We start from the raw sequence: 16,532 nt of genomic DNA, 5'->3' as shown, positions 1-16,532 counted from the left end.
TATATGGTATCATCCTATTCCCAGAACCTATGAAAGTGCCTTATATGAAGAGGACTTGGCGGATGTGATTAAGTTCAGGCTCTTTAGAAGGGAAGATTACCTATCCTGTTTTATATGAACCCAAAATACAACAACAAGCATCTTTATAGGAAAGGAGAACAAATAGAGTAGTGGGACCCTGGGGCAAAGATAGGAATGATGCAGCCACATGCCAAGGGATGGCAGCAGCACCAGAGCTGGAGGAAGTCAGGAGCAGATTCTCCCTTAGAGCTGCAAGAGAAACAGTCCTACTGACACACTGACTTCAGCCCAGTGAAATTTTCTTCAGACTTCTGGCTTCCAGAAATGACAGAGAGTATGAGGAATATAACCAAAATGAAAATGCATACATTGTGCAAAGATGAAAAAAAAAAGATGTAACAATTATATAAAATAAAATATTTAAATAAAAAAAAACAGAAATGTCAGAGAAAACACTTATGTTGTTTTAAGCTGCCAATTTTGTGGTAATTTGTCATAGAAACTTTGAGGAAACTAAAACACTCCTGGATCCACCCATACTCCACCGCAAGAACAATTAAGGGTGGTGGAGGAAGGATGACATCATTTATAAATATAAAGAGAACAAAAGAAAGGGACTGGAATAAACTTTTAGATGATAGAAAATGAATGAATAAGAGGCAACTTACTTATCAGAGCAGAACAAATTGCAACCTGAGAGCCTGGAGAAAGAATGTGAGCAAGATATTCATGGTATCCAGTTAAATGAAGTGCCTCCCAAGCTGCAGGGGCAGGCCGAGCAGGGGGCTGAAACTGGAGATGGGGTAGAAACAGAAACACAGGCTTTGGGTTCCCAACCCTACCTTCTTCACCCCAGTCAGACCAGGGGTAGTTGCGTCCTTGTTTCTCACCCCCCCTTCCCAGGTCACTCCCCAAACCACCACCACCTGAGCTACCACATCTGTCCTACCCACATTCTATCCACTGGGAGAAAACCAGTCACATGGTTGTTCACAGAAGCAAAAGGCCAGGGCATGCATGTTGGGCTGGGCACAAGCTTTTCTGCAGCCACTTGGTGCCATGAAAGGAAGACAGGTTTTCTGACAGCCCACTGCAGCCTCTGCCACACTTTATAAGGCACACCATCCTAAAATTTCAGAACACTGGGAATAAAGAGAAGACCGTGACAGCTTCCAGAATGCAAAAGCAGTTCACATGACGTACTAAGGATCAGCAGTCTAACAGGCATCAGATATTTCAACAGCAATACAGACTACTAAGAGACAAAAGAGCAACATCCTCAAATTTCTGCAATAAAAGTACATTGAAACTGCAAGATTTATTTTTTCTAAAGGTTTTCTTTAAAAAAAAAAAGACTTATTTATGCATACAATAACTGGTGTACAGGCCAGAGGTGTGGGGGGTGAGAGGATTCACCAGAGACAAAATGGGGAACAGAACAGGCAGACTGAATGAAATACACTGCTGAGGGAGCAGTGGGTGAGTCAGGAGAGGTCTGCTGCACCATGTGGGTAGCTCCCTTGCCGGCCGGGATTGAACTTGTGTTGAAAGGTTTATACCCAACCAAACTCCCCAAAATTGGGAGTAAGGGGACATGCAAAATCTTAAATAATTTGCTCACCATGCACCCCTTAGGAGGAAGTTCCCAAAGCACAATTTAACAGGTGGAATAAACAAGAAAAAAGAAGTAAAGGGATCCATAAAATGACAGAAGATGCACCCAGGAAATGCTAAAGGAAAATGTAAAATTGTAAAATATCAGATTCCTGTCACACCTGAAGCAACCATCCCAAGAACAGAGGCCTGTGGAAGTGTGAAAGGGATCCATCTAAGGAGAAAAACAACTGACAGATTATTTAATGTGTTTGAGAATTTGGGGGAAATTACTACTAAGAGTAGGAGAAATCTGTTGGATCATCTGGGGAAAAAATAGGGATAGTAAGCAGAAAACTAAGCAATTCAGCCAATGGTGAGAGGGATTAGAAATTATTAATGCCAGGAAAAGCAAAGGCTACATAAGATGAAAGATGATTATGACATACTGTATGGCACAATGCTGATAATATTTCATAGTTATAATTATGTAAACACTGGTTTTTGACCTAGCTAGACTCTTTGATATAACTAGATTGGGGAGAGGAAGAGTCAAAATCCTCAACAATTTCCTTCCAGGATTGTAGTTTATGTATACTTTACACACGTGCAAAATTTTATGTACAAAAAAGGCTACTACATCATTGGACAAGAAATACCAAAACGAAGACAACATAGAAGTCTGTCAGCTGAGGCTGGTAATACTGACCCTGGTTGAATGAGGTCTAGTATAAGCATTAAAAAAAGCCAGCTCAGAATGAGCTGGCCTGAACTATGTCCAGATGGTGAAAACCAAACACTCCAACAAAAACAAAGTGGAGGAAAGTGTGTCTAATACCAGTTTATAAGGAAAAATAAACATACATATCCATATACACATAAACCCTGAATCTTGTATAAATACAGACAATCTACGGGAAGAGACACAAAAAGCCAATAAATGAATTGATTCTAGGGAGGAAAATGGAAGGAGAGAAGGGACAGGAGAGCTTTTCACTAGATGCCATTTTGTCATTTAAAATTTTATGCTTGGATCAGAGGGAGGCAGGGAGGCGCACAGGGGACAGAGGTGATGGTGCACAGGTGCACTGGTGAAGGGAACTCTATGGGGACTACATCTGAGGGAGTGGAGGGAAGCAACTATTGTTTAAAAATGAACAATGATGTAAAAAAAATTTAATTAAAAAAACACCAAATTGAAAAGAAAAAAAAGAAAGCATGAAAATGAAAAAAGTGGGATTACGGATAATTTTACAAAGTTTTACATTTTAAAATTCCTACACAATATGTCTACATTGAGAAGCAAGCAAGTAATAATAAAAATATATGAAAAACATTGCAAATACAAATGAATACAATATTTGTAAAAAAAAATGTATGCTGGGAAATACAGTGCTTATTCAAATATATCATTTTTTAAAAGAAAAGGAGGAAAGCCAGACTGACGAAAGATAGAAAACAAACAGAACTAACCCCCTGATATTTCCACTTAATACATCAAATATCATCTTCAAATATCCTTTCAGCTATTCGCATCCACTGCAGCATGAGTTCAATCCCCGGCCAGGGAGCTAACCACATGGCGCAGCAGAGCTCCCCACATAGTGTATTTCAGTCAATCTCTTGTTCTGTTTCCCACTCTGTCTCTGGTGAATCCTCTCACCCCCCACACCTCTGGTCTGTACCCCAGTTCTTATATGCATAAATAAATAAATCTTTTTAAAAAATCACTACAAAAACAAACAAAAAATATCCTTTCAGTATTTTTAGCATTGTTCCTATAGGTGGCAGCAAATGCATTTTTTGGCAATGTCTGTCTAACAAACCTTGGGGAATCAGCTTAGCAATAGTATTGAGATGTCTTATTTTTTCTTTTCATAAGAAAAAGTTTCTTAAAATGTTTCAGTAGAAATTTATCAAATGCATGGCCAGGAAATGTTCCTGATGATTGCTATACAGGAAGTTAAAAAATTCAAGAGGGTGTAAAATAGAAAAAAAATTGCCGGCTATGATGATCTGGGGAGTTGTAGAAGAATGAATAGGTAAATTTGTTTTTCTCTTTGTCTTTGCAAATGTTTCTACAATGTAGTTGGCATGTTTACTAAGCTCATTTATCTTCCAAGAGCAAGCCCTGGACAATTGAGGATGGTATGAATTGAAGTGCTACCTGGCACCCAAATATTTTCATCAGCAGCAAGCCTTTTATTTCTTACCTGTGTAATGAAAACAGTGATGGAAAGGTTAAGCACACAGTCTACTGAGGGAGAGCTTGGGGAGGAGAATCGGGCATCCTTTATTTATTTATTTATTTTAAGATTTATTTATTTATACAAGAACTGGGGTACAGTCAGAGGCAAGGGAGGGTGAGAGAATTCACCAGAAACAGAGCAGGGAACAGAACAGGCAGACCAACTGAAAACACTGCTGAGGGGAGCAGCAGGCAAGAAAGGAGAGTTCTACTGTGCCATGTGGGTTTCTCCCTGGCCAGGAATCTAATGCACACTGCAGAGGCTATGGACAGCTTCACAGCACGCTCAACCCGCTGCGCCACGCTCAACCCGCTACACCACTAGGGCGTCTTTTAATGCTCTTCAATCCAGAAGCAGATTTACAAAAAGTTCACAAAGCTTATGCTTCAGATTTACTTATAAAGTTCACAAACACTTGCACAGATATCTTTCTAAACATTCTCCTCTTCAATTCATACTTTTGTATTCTTTTCTAGACAGGGTCCATAAATAGCATCGTTATAGAAACTACCAAGCCAAGATTCACCATTGCCAAAATATTTTCTGACAAATACTCTCTGACACCTTTGTAAACATCCTTATGTAAGACAGTCTAGTTCTAGTCTCACTTTTGAGGGGCCTGGGGGAAATCTATATGGCTTCTCACCAAACTGGAGGCCACACCTGTGGGTTGGCACCAGTCTGGCACATTTCAGGTACTTAAAATCTATTCCTATGCCTATCAACAGATGACTGGATAAAAGGGTTACAGAACACATACTAATAGAATGCCCCTCAGCTAATAGAGCATCCCTTTTGTGGGTGAAGTGTGATGTGACTATGTTGGGTGAGGTAAGTCAGAAAGCCAAGACTATTACTAAATGGTTTCACTCAAGTGAGTGGTAGAGTCCAGGTTTGACTGTAGATTTACTAACTGCTGAGCGCACTGCTCATCTCAGAGTTTGGGTTCTGTTCTTTATAATAAAAATTTTGGGGTTGCCTTTATCATAAGTTAACTTGTTTAAGGAATTTTTAGGGAAAGGAATCTGAATCAGGAGAATCCAAATGGCACAGCGCTCCCTACAGAATCCTGTCTACAACAGCACTTAGCAAGCACCTCCTCTCTCTTGTTCACTGTGGAGCTGGGTGCTCAAGTCTTACTTAAGAAGTAAGGGGACAGGAAAAGCACTGGCAACATTACCAAGTGGTTCTACATACAAATCACTATGTGAAATAAAACTAAAATGTCACTTTAAAACTTTTTAAAAAATTCTTAAGACTTTATAACTAATTTCTGACACATTGTTCAGCATGAATTTGTTAAAAATAAACATGAACCAGTCCAAACACTGGAACCAACTGAGAACTTCAGAGAATATATTCTGATAATTTAAAGAATCCCTTAAAGGATTAACTAAATGTGTTATTGTAGTGCGCGCACACACACACAATGGTAGATTAAGAACACACATTTACCTCTACTACCTCCCATGTTCCCATCAAAGAGACAGAAAAGATTCTTTAATGAGAATGAAATGATAACAGCAATAGGAAACAAGTAGGAATGTCAGGAGCAGATACTGTTTTGATTTCTGACAGACAGAAAGAAGATAGATGGACCCAGGAGAGAACAGAATAGAAAGTGCAGGCCAGGGCACCAGAAATGCTCATGTTTTCCCAATGAGGCCCCAAGAGGGCCGGTGCGCACTGTCAGTGGACAATGCAATGCTGGGCTGTGGGGCAATCATCAGTGGCCTCATTAAAGAACTGGATTCGGTGCCAAGGGACACTGACCTGGGTAAACAGCTTGGCAGCTGAGACTTTTGCCCTCAGGCTAAAAACCAGCACACTGCCCTCTAGAAAGCCAGCCATCAAATCACATGGGGCTCCTGGGAGAGCATGGGGGCCTTAGACGAAATACTGAAGAAATTCTGAATGTCTAGACTAAAATCAGAGGGGAAATAATCAAACTTAAAATGCATCTCTACCCACTCTACCTGGCAACCTCTGTGTTCCCCAGTCTGCTGGCTTGTTCTCTGCCCACAGGAAACCCTACAGGGAAGCCTTCCTGTCAACAAGCCCTACTGACTTATACAAAAAATACTGCCAGTCATTCTCTTTAAGGGGAAAAGCTCTTGGAGAAACAAACCTAAACAAATGAAGAGGAAACCCACATAAGCTACTTACATTAAAGTAAGATGTTTATTTCTTAATTCTTTGCTATAAATGGTCAACAGGTAGCATCAAACTTGTAAGGGGGAAAAAAAAACAATACAAAAAGGAAAGTCTTAAAATTAATAAAATAATTGAGGCAAAAAGAAAAAGATAATCCAAGCAGATAAACATATATATATATATATATATATACACACACACATATATATAAAGACCTAATCAACACTCACAAAAATCAATCACATTCCTAACACCTATTAATATCAATTAAGAAATTTAATATTTATAAAACAGCTCCAGTAAAAGCAATAAAAAGCTAGTATTAGCATTTTTTTATCTTGCTGAGGTAATAATGTTGGTTTATAACACTATAGATATTTTAGGAGTACAGAGTCACACTTCTTCAAATATGTGTTACTACTATACCATGCCCACCACCAAAAGTAGCCCTCTACCACTGTCCACTGGACAACCCCCTCCCACACATCCTCACTCCTACGATTTGCTGCTTCCCCTCTCCCATTCTGGTAACCTCAGTTCTGCAATCAGAATGAAAGGGTTTGTCTTGGTTTGGGTTGGTCTGTTCCTTTGCTTTGTTTCTCTATATTCCACATTAGTGAAATCATCCAGTATTTTGCTTCTGACTTATTTCTCTTAGCATAATCCCCTCCTTTTCTATCCACATTAATGCAAATGTCAAGATTTCACCTTTTATTATAGGTGAGGAGTATTCCATTATGTATACATACCAAGTCATCTTTATTCAATTATCTACCATTGGGCATGTAGGTTGGCTATTGTAACTACAGCAGCGATGAACATAAGTACATATATCTTTTTGAATTGGTGTTTTTATATTCTTTTTTTAAGATTTATTTATTTATTTATACAAGAACCGGGGTACAGGCCAGATGCGTGGGAGGGTGAGAGGATTCACCAGAGACAGCAGGGAACAGAACAGGCAGACTGATGAAATAGACTGCTGAGGGGAGCAGCAGGCGCGACAGGAGAGGTCTGCCGTACCATGTGGGACACTCGCTGGCCAGCCAGGATTGAACCAGTGCTGCAGAGGCTGTAAACAGCTTCACAGCGTGGTGCTCAACTGCCTGCGTCACCAGGGGAAACCCAGTGTTTTTATATTCTTGAGCTACCTAAGATACCTAAGGGTGGAATTGCTGGATCATATGGTAGATCTATGTTTCAAAAACCTCCATTCTGTTTTCCATAAAGGCTGGACTAGTCTATAGTCCCTCACTCCCTTCTGCCTTACTACTGCCCAGTTTTGCTAAAAGTTCTAGCTCTTTCTACCACCAAGAGATTGTCCTCTTAAGTAGGATGGTTCTAATTCAGTTCATTCAGATGCTATGCCTTCTACAAGGTCACATCTCTTTTGGCCTACCAAAGGGAATCACTTGACTCTTTCATTTTCACAACTCCCACTGCTGGGGAGGGAATGGGGGTGGCTGCCTACCCAGTCACACAAGCCCTCTATTGTACTCCTGTTCCTCCTCCTCCCTGCCCCTGACCTTGTGTCCCCTGAGGAGGCAACTGTTCCTCACTTCCTGGCCCCCATTCTGGCCTCTATGGGGCTTGGGAAGGCCTTTATCTTTTTTTCATACTGGTTGCTGTTAGCCCTTCAGCACTAATCTCCCTCCTGGGTCCCCTTGGTTTTTTTCTCTAAGGGGCTTCATGCAAATCTGACCTCCCACCTAGAAGTTAAGAGACTCCCTTCTTATTTTTCTATCTCTCAAAGCCCAGCACAGGGCTGTCACATCACTAGTATATCATTAATGATTGCTAAAAAAATTATGGAAGGAAGAAGAAAGAAAAGAAAGGGGGAGGGAGTTCTTGTACTCTATGTACATACAGTGATCATGTACTCGAGAGTTTGAGAAAGAACAAGGACACCACCCTAGTTTCAAAGCATTTAACAATATTTATGCATTTGTTCATTTATCTCCTATCTAGATCTAGAAGTACTGATAACAGAAAAATCACTTTAATTTTAGTCTCGGAAATCACATTTAAATGTCGTGGGGCGCTGTATACGAGGTGGGTAGAGATAAAGACAGAGAGACATTGAGTTAGACTTGAGTTAGACTGAAATTGTGAGACTTGAATTGCAAATATGCATAGGGTCCAATAGTAGGAGATGGACATGAAAAGCCCTCCATTTTTTTTGCTTTGTTTTGTTTTTATAAATATGCTTCCCAGCTGCTATGTACTCCTGGGTAGGACACACTCCCAGAACTGTTAGAACGGAAGTCATTTTGAACAATGCTAGTCTAAAGAGTTGTCATGGATAATAATGATAATGTGTTTCAAACAGCCAACTTTAAAAGGACCCAATAGAGTGATTATTACACTATCTGATGCCTACTGATCTTTATGAACCATATTCTATCATTTTAGCTTTTTTCTATTTGCACACTTTCTCCTGGCCTCAACTAATCCGCTAGAATTTAAGACTGTTGGCTATACATCCATTTGTTCCCATAATACTATTTATGAAGTGACTTTAGAATCTGTTCCCGGCCTCTCTGTTCCCAATGTGACTCTCCTGATCTTTTAATAATTCTTAAAATAGCCTCCTAACAGTCTCACCTATCTCTTTATTTTTTTTTAAAGATTTATTTATTTATTTATTTACACAAGAACCCAGGTACAGGCCAGATGCGCAGGAGGGTGAGAGGATTCACCAGAGACAGAACAGGGAACAGAACAGGCAGACTGACAAATACATTGCTGAGGGGAGCAGCGGGCGAGACAGGAGAGGTCTGCTGCACCATGTGGGACCCTCCCGGCCAGCCGGGATGGAACCGGCGCTGCAGAGGCTGAGGACAGCTTGACAGCGCTGTGCTCAACCACCTGCGTCACCAGGGGAGGCTCTCACCTATCTCTTTAACAGTCATTTTTCTATTATGTCTGCTCCAAACTGGGACATTTAAATAAATTTACACTGCCCATGCCATTTATCACTGAGAGGGCATAGAAGCTCAGCTTTTGGCTCATGGCTACTTGAATGTATCCTTCAATAGCCTTTGGTCTCCAATTCCTTTACTTTCCATTCCAGCTCCTAATACCAGTGGCAGAATCTCCTGGATTCGATCACATGAGTTGTAAAAAGTATTTTCATCACTCCTTTCTGGCCATGATTGACTCATTCTAGGCCACCAGTCTACTCTTCATGAAAAGATGAGGCAAAGTCTGTTATTAAAGTATCATTTTAACACTCAAATTATAATATGGTACTCTCTAATGCCAGTACCAACAACAAAATGTCAACGTGGTTGTTCAAGTTTCTGTGATTTGGCTGGGAAAGAGGCACAGAGATCATTGGCAACAGAGCACTTGTGGGAAGAAAAGAGGAGTCAACTCTTCGGAAACAGTCACCAAAGGCCTGGAAGGAGGACTTGGAATATTGACTAAAGGAGGAACTTGGAGAAAATTATTAGAACTTTCAATAGGTTCAACAGTCTCAGCTACTAAATAGAAGACATTGGTACTGCCATGGAGGTAGAGAATGGTGGTAGGTCAGTAAGTTGGCAGCAAATGATAACTTCATATTTTTATCTTAAAAAGCACACATCCTTGTTGAAGACTTAATTCATCTCTTCAATGAATACAACTATATACCTAAGATATTTCTTAGGCATTGAGTACACAATGGAAAAGAAAAGCAGGCATGGCAACTTACTTGGCAAACACTGTTAAATAACTGGGCATGTGCCATTCTTCTTTATGGTCTTGTCAATATTAGACTAGGTTTTAAACTAGCAGATGTGGCTTCTAGCCAGAGCATTTATGCAAACATTTCTCACAGGTGACACAAATACGTGGCCAAGATAACATTACAGCCTCCATTCCTGCTCTGGAGAATGGCATGAATTTTCAATAGGAAGCATCCATTATAAGCAAATAACCCAGAATGGTGATTTGGGGATGTTCTGAGTTTTCTAAGCAGTTTTTTCAACTGACAATCCCTACATTTAATTAAAAAAAAATCCCAACCTGGAACACTGAGTGGTAGTAAATCAAATACCACAGAGTGTTTAACAACACACCCATGTGCATATGCTCTCAAAGGTACCTGGTGACCTGACATGAGATGCTTACAATTTCAATGAACTTGTTAGGATTATGAAGATTGGCAACAAAAAATAAGTGGTCTCTGGAGAAGAAAACTATTTCATCTCACTAAAAATCAGTGTCAAGTGAGAATGCACACTTACATAAACAAAGAGGCACATCATATTCTTGGCTTAGAAGATACACACATTGTAAAGATGTCAGTTTTTCCTAAAACCAACTTATAAATTGATTACAGACCATTAAAAATTGTAATGCGATTATTTTAGAACTCGGCAAAACAATTTTAAAGTTGGACAAATAAAAATAAGCAAAAAATAGTTGGGAATATCTGAACACAGCAAAGTATTAGGGAAGACTTTGCCATTAATTTAAACTGTAATTTTCACTTCTGGTATATTGCTGCAGCAATAGACAGATGATCAAAAAAAGGGCTAAATATTGAGTACTGAAGTAGATCCAAATCTGAATGGGATTCCGTTATATAAGAAAGTGGTAAAAAGAAATGTGTTATTCAGATAACTGGCTAGTTACTTGGAAAGTGAATAAAATTGGTTTCCTACCTTAACTTCCAGATGGAATAAAGATTTACATTTTTTAAAAAACCATAAAGCACTAAAACTTTTTAGATGAACAGTTTTATCAATTTTAAGTGAAGGACGTCTTAAAGTCTGACAGTTGGCTGTCCAAGCATCAGACCCTAGCCCCCAAGGAAGGGATTCCCCAACATGAATGGTCCTGATTTGATAGAGTACACTGCCTCCCACTTAGGAGCTGGGGAAGATAACTCCCACTCAGACTCCTCAACAACATTTAAGACTGGTTTTCAGATGGTTCTTCTAAATATACAGACACTGAATATACATGACATTGAAAACATACAGCACAATTAGTACTTACCCTTGCAAATTCCACTCAGGGGTTGTTAGAAGGAAAATCTTCCTAGGGTTAGAACTGTAAGCAATGTATCTCATTGCCCACTATCCTGGGAAGAGCAGTTGCCTTAGAATTTAAAATCCACAGCAAAAACTACTTCAGTCAAGGATATTTTAAAGAGTCTACTGACTTGGAAAAAGTGTTTTGGGTATTTATTTAGAAGCGTGGTGATTCTTTTATGACCAGAAATATGCTATAGGACTTTAACTCTTTTTTTTCCCCCAGCCCGTGCCCAGGATAAAGTTGCCTATAGTAAAATTGACTTCATGACACATCTTTTCACTTAAAGTCATGGTTTCCAAGAACCTATCCATGACATGGAGAACATACTGTGTACCTCTATGTTTATTCCACCCTAAATAATTACAGCTAAATAAATACTTATACTTACCCTAAATAGATACTTATATCCACAACTATTTAAAACAAGCCAGAATTAATTCTGTCCTCTGGAACATGTAAAATATAACTTTTTTCCAGGCCCAGTGTTTAAGGAGGGGGGAGAGTCAGGTCAGTTTCCAGGTCGATGGGCACCCACCAAAACGATCACAGTAACACCCTTTCAACCTTTGGCCATGGTTATATGACTCCCCTCTCATTTTCTGCTCAAAAGGCAAGAGGAAGCACACAACAGTAGGTTTAGAGTATTTTTCAGGATGGGCAGCTTCCGTGATAATTAAGACTTTGTGCAGTTCAGTACTATCACTACATGTCACAGTTTGAATTTTCATTACAAACTTCTGTCACTCGCTGATTGAGTTCTTCCTTTTCCTAACATTCGCCCTAGGTGTGATTATTTGCTTAGTAAACACCCTGTATATTAACAGTTTGTGATATTCTGGGAAATTTCCATTTCCCTTCTTTTTTCTCAAAGATAATATTTCTCCAAGAGGCCCATTTTTATCCACCATCATTGTCAGAAAACATATATGACAGGCATCTTGGGACCTCTCCAAATGGTCCTTATTTCTTCCTGGGTATATTTCAATCATCTTTGTGTCTGGTTGGCCTGTGAAATTTTCATTATGATTCCACTGGCCACATCTAGCTTTCTGCTCTGTGCAGTTTATTCACTGAGCCAGATTTTCAAACCACAAACTCAAAGCAAATTAGGTACCACTGGGAAGATACTATAAAGCTTTTGGGACAGCACAGGTTATTTTATGCATTAAAGCAGTAACCCACCAAATGTTCCTTGGTGACCTGAGAAAAAAATTGCTGAGTTTTGTCATGGTATTTAATTTGCTTCCAGGAATTTAGGCAAAGGGAGATCTGAGCTAATATGAACAAATAGGTGATCTCAGATTTAACCTGCCCTAAAATCAATACTATTGCCTAATTGAATGAGAGTACACAGGAAATGAACTCAAAAGTATAAGCCCAGCTCAGAACATTTCAGAATACTGAAATGCTTTTTCTCTTTTAGGAAAATAACCTAAGGGGATATTCTCTTTCTCCTTCATGCCTTCTCTCAAAGTTAATGTTTTACTTGAATACCAAGTAATGGTTAAAATATGCAGGTATTTTTAAGTCTCAGGTTACAAAATATCAGGCACGGCTTATATATGTTTACTGTGTAGTTGTAGTCTGGAAACACACCATTTTAAATTTAGAATGTTAATATTAAAGAAAAGAGTGATCCTTTAACAACTTTGTAAGTTGTCTTTTTCCAGTTCATTCTAATTACTGTTAAATCCCCACATACTCTACAGCCCCAAGGGAATTCCAGACAATCCATTCCTTTGAAATAATCTGAACAGGATGGAATATTCCACAAATTTTTACAGAGCATTTACCATGTGCAAAACAATGAAGATAAAATGGTAGCTAAAAGAGACATCTTCCTTACCCACAAAATTTACAATCCAGCTGGGGAGACTGATTTTACAGGACTTCATATAATAAATGTCTAATCAAAACTGAGGAGTTTGATCCTAATAAAATACTGAATCCATTCTGCCCAAGGTCACTGATGACCTTCACAGAGCCAAACCCAGTGGTCAATTTTCAGTCAATCTTAGCTTCTCAAGAGCATTTGATATAGTTGCTCACACCCTCCTTTACTAAACTTCTCTTCAATTGATTCCAGTTCTGCAGTATGACTCCTAGATTTACTCCCAAACTCATTTATGACTCCTAAATTCCTACTTTCAAGTCTAGCCCTTTTTCTAAATTTGACTCTTCTATATATACACCTATCTATTCAACAGTTCCTCTCAGATATCTCAAATTAAACATGTCTCATACTAAACTGTGAATTCCCTTTTCCACTCTCACAAAACTATTCTGCTAGTGCTCACTTTGTATTAAATGGAACCTGTAGTCATTCAGTGATCAGGCCAAAAATCTTTGATAGCCCAAAGCTTTTCTTTCTATTATATTCCACATTAACTTTACCAGAAAATTCTGTAGGATTTACCATCCCCTCTCAACTTTATCACTGCTATCTTAAAGACATCATATTCTATCATCTGGATCATTCTAGTAGATTCCATTCCCAACTGATCTCTTTGATTCAAAGGTCAACTTGTCATTTAGGACTTTCCTTACTACTAGACTACAGAATGCTCTCTTAACTTCTGTCTCTCTATCTAGTTCCTGTTACCCACCCACACCCCACCCCCCGACATTGTGTGTGTGTGTGTGTGTGTGTGTGTGTGTGTGAGAGAGAGAGAGAGAGAGAGAGTGCCTATGCATTTATCATCTGTCTCTACCATTAGGATGTCAGATTCAAGAGCACAGCAACTTTTGTCTCACTTACTCCAGTATCCCCAATGCCTAGAGCAAAGGGTTACCTGGCAGATGGTAGATACCCATCAAACATAGGTTACATAAGTGAATGTGGTGGTAATACAAAAGAAAATTATAGGGAATTACAAGATATCACACATGGACATGACTCAGATGGGGTTATCAATGAAGATGGTGAAGGAAAAAAATATGCATTCTGCTTAATGCCCACAAATAGAAAAAACAGCTGCACCAATGTGGATAACACAGCTATCTATCCCTCATAAGACAGTTGCAGACCCCTCCTTTGGAGCTGACCCTTTGGTGGTAGTCATAAAAGCTCTATTGAAGAAAAATGTTTTTCATGTAAAGTTTGGTTTTGTTTTTTCCCAGAGAAATGTGACCAGCAATATCTCAATGATCTGTGTAATAGATCTGTTAGGTAGTTGGACAAGAGAGATGAAAGGAGAAGGAAAAAGAAAGGAATAATACCAGTTTTGTCTTAGTAAAAAGGCAGTGAAACAGAGGGAGTCTTGTGACATACCCAGAATGACAGTGGTCAAGCTAGACATGTAATTGATCCTCCTAACTTATTACTGATCTCGGCTTCCAGGACCTGAGATGGGGGAAGAAAGAGAAGTCCCTGTGCGTCTATCCAAAATGGATATGTTTTCTCTTACATCTTCTCAACCAAACTGTTAGGGGGAAAGGATGTCCTGCGCTAATCCCATACAGGCTTTGTGGACCCCACCCCCACTCCAGACTAAAGCCATCAAGACATTGGGAAAGACAAATCCCATCACCACCAAAGGGAAGGTGGCTGGGGCCTGAGGGTGGAGTTGGGCAGCCAGGTTGGATATAAAAACCAAACACACGCGCCTTGGGGCTCTCGCTATCGCTTGCCTCCTGCCTTCACGGCTCCTGGCTGGCGGCCAGCTCTCAGAGCGCCATTTTGGGATTCCTGATCGGCGGATCGGGTAGGACTCATTTAAAACTTTGTCTCCCACTTTTCTCCCTGAGCTGTACATTTCCTCATTCCCCTTCCCTTGTAAATAAACCTTTTATTAACCTTTCGCGTGTGCCTGCAGTAGAGCATTGATAAGTCCTTTTAAACGCGCGGGTGAGGACCCACAGTCAGGCACCCCGTTTTGTATTGGGGTTGCTCTACAACAAAACCACCTACAATTCTCATGAATCCCTTAATGTCTGCACTATAGGTAGTAATAGAAATTTAAAAGGAAAGAGTACTTATTCTATAAATATTTGTTGAATGAAAAAGTTAATTGGTAAGAGAAAAGGGGGCGAAGAAGAAAGTTGTATTGTGTGCATATACTCACTGGTATGTACATAGCCTCACGTACAATTCCTAATGATTTGGGGCTATGTGAAGAAAAGGAATTTAATGAATAGCATAAAAAGAATGAGAATGTATGGAATTGGAATAGGAAATTTAATGAGAATTTTTTTTCTCCATTTCTCCAAGCCTCTATGTTTTTATTCTCCATGATCGCTCAACTACTGGTTTTTATTTATAGCAAAGCATCTTTTTATTAAAATTATAAAGAAACTATAACTACAACTATACAATTTTATTGATAATCAGATTTTACTGTGTAACTTTGCTCTGCTGATTCCAGTCCAGACATATGGTGAGAGCAAAATGATAGTATTAAAGCGTGATTGATTTGACTCAGCCCTCAGAATTCCTTGTCCTCTGCTATTGAAAAGCCGCAGGGGAAGTGCACATATCTTTGATATAATGCATGAATGTGCCCCTGGCTATCATGTGGCATTTCTTCCCTTTCTACTCAGACACAGGCCCTGAGGGTGTTGGGCCCTCAGGCTATCATTGTTGGCATACATTTCTCTATGTCAGTGTCTCTGTGATTCTTCCCCCATTTCACTCCTACCTTTCAAAACACTTGCTCTCTGGCCACTTTCCCCCCATTCCTGATACACAATGTGCTCTTTTCTATGACTTAGTGGAATGCAGGGATTCTTATCTGCAGAGTCTGGACATCACGCTTACATAGTAACCTGCTATGACACAAGCACCAGGAAATTCTTTGAGAAATTAACTCTGCCTTGTTTCCCACTCACGGAAAAAGAATGAGAGGTGATGGAAAACAATGTTAAAGGGCTGTGAAAACCCATTCTCATATCCTCCTATGCTTCCAGGTATATAGCCTGACACACAGACACATGCTCCCATCTTTCTGAACATTTAGAAATGGCCCTGAGACCCTGTTCTAGCCCATGGGACATCACTGTGGACTGCTGGTCAAGGGAGAAAGATTTGGCCTTTTTGAAAAAAGAAAACAAATGAGACTAGTGTCATCTAATTTCCTTTACCCTTTCCTTTCTCGTTGAACGCAGAATTGATGCTGGGTCTGTGGGGCCACCTTATAATCAAGAGAGAAAGGTGAAGAGACACGGACATGTTGACTCTGTCATCACTGATTTGGGGAATCAACTCTAGCACTTAGTTTCTTGAAAAATGGAAAAATACAAAGCTCTATCTGTTCAATGTACGTAGTTTTTCCTATTATTCACCAGTAAAAACAAATCTGACCAATTCCCAGGTATTTCCTCCCCACCACACCAGAGCCCCATTAAAGGGAAAAATCAGAGCTTAATATGCTGAAGGCTAGAGCTCTTCAGTCACCATGAAGGAGTTAGGATGGCTCTTCTTTTCCTTGTCATGCAGGCTAACTGGAGGACAGAGATGAGTTACTCAAGAGAAGGGAAGGATCCAATGGG

The 16,532-nt window shown here is 39.6% G+C and overlaps 1 long non-coding RNA gene across 1 annotated transcript in view; it reads left to right on the top strand.

Annotated features, from left to right (window-relative positions):
• LOC119240652 (uncharacterized) overlaps window positions 1–16,294 on the top strand; it is a 39,360-nt gene extending 23,066 nt beyond the window's left edge. Inside the window, exon 6 of the long non-coding RNA XR_008551014.1 lies at window positions 16,149–16,294. This is a non-coding gene — a long non-coding RNA (uncharacterized LOC119240652). The remainder of the gene's footprint in view (window positions 1–16,148) is intronic.
• Window positions 16,295–16,532: the final 238 nt, after the last annotated feature.

This window comes from Talpa occidentalis, unplaced genomic scaffold, assembly GCF_014898055.3.
Source record: "Talpa occidentalis isolate TD23 unplaced genomic scaffold, MPIMG_talOcc4v2.1 talOcc4.12, whole genome shotgun sequence".
In the NCBI taxonomy this organism is placed as follows: Eukaryota; Metazoa; Chordata; class Mammalia; order Eulipotyphla; family Talpidae; genus Talpa; species Talpa occidentalis.
The sequence above is the reverse complement of the archived record's forward strand: the minus strand, read 5'-3'. Positions and strand labels throughout refer to the sequence as shown.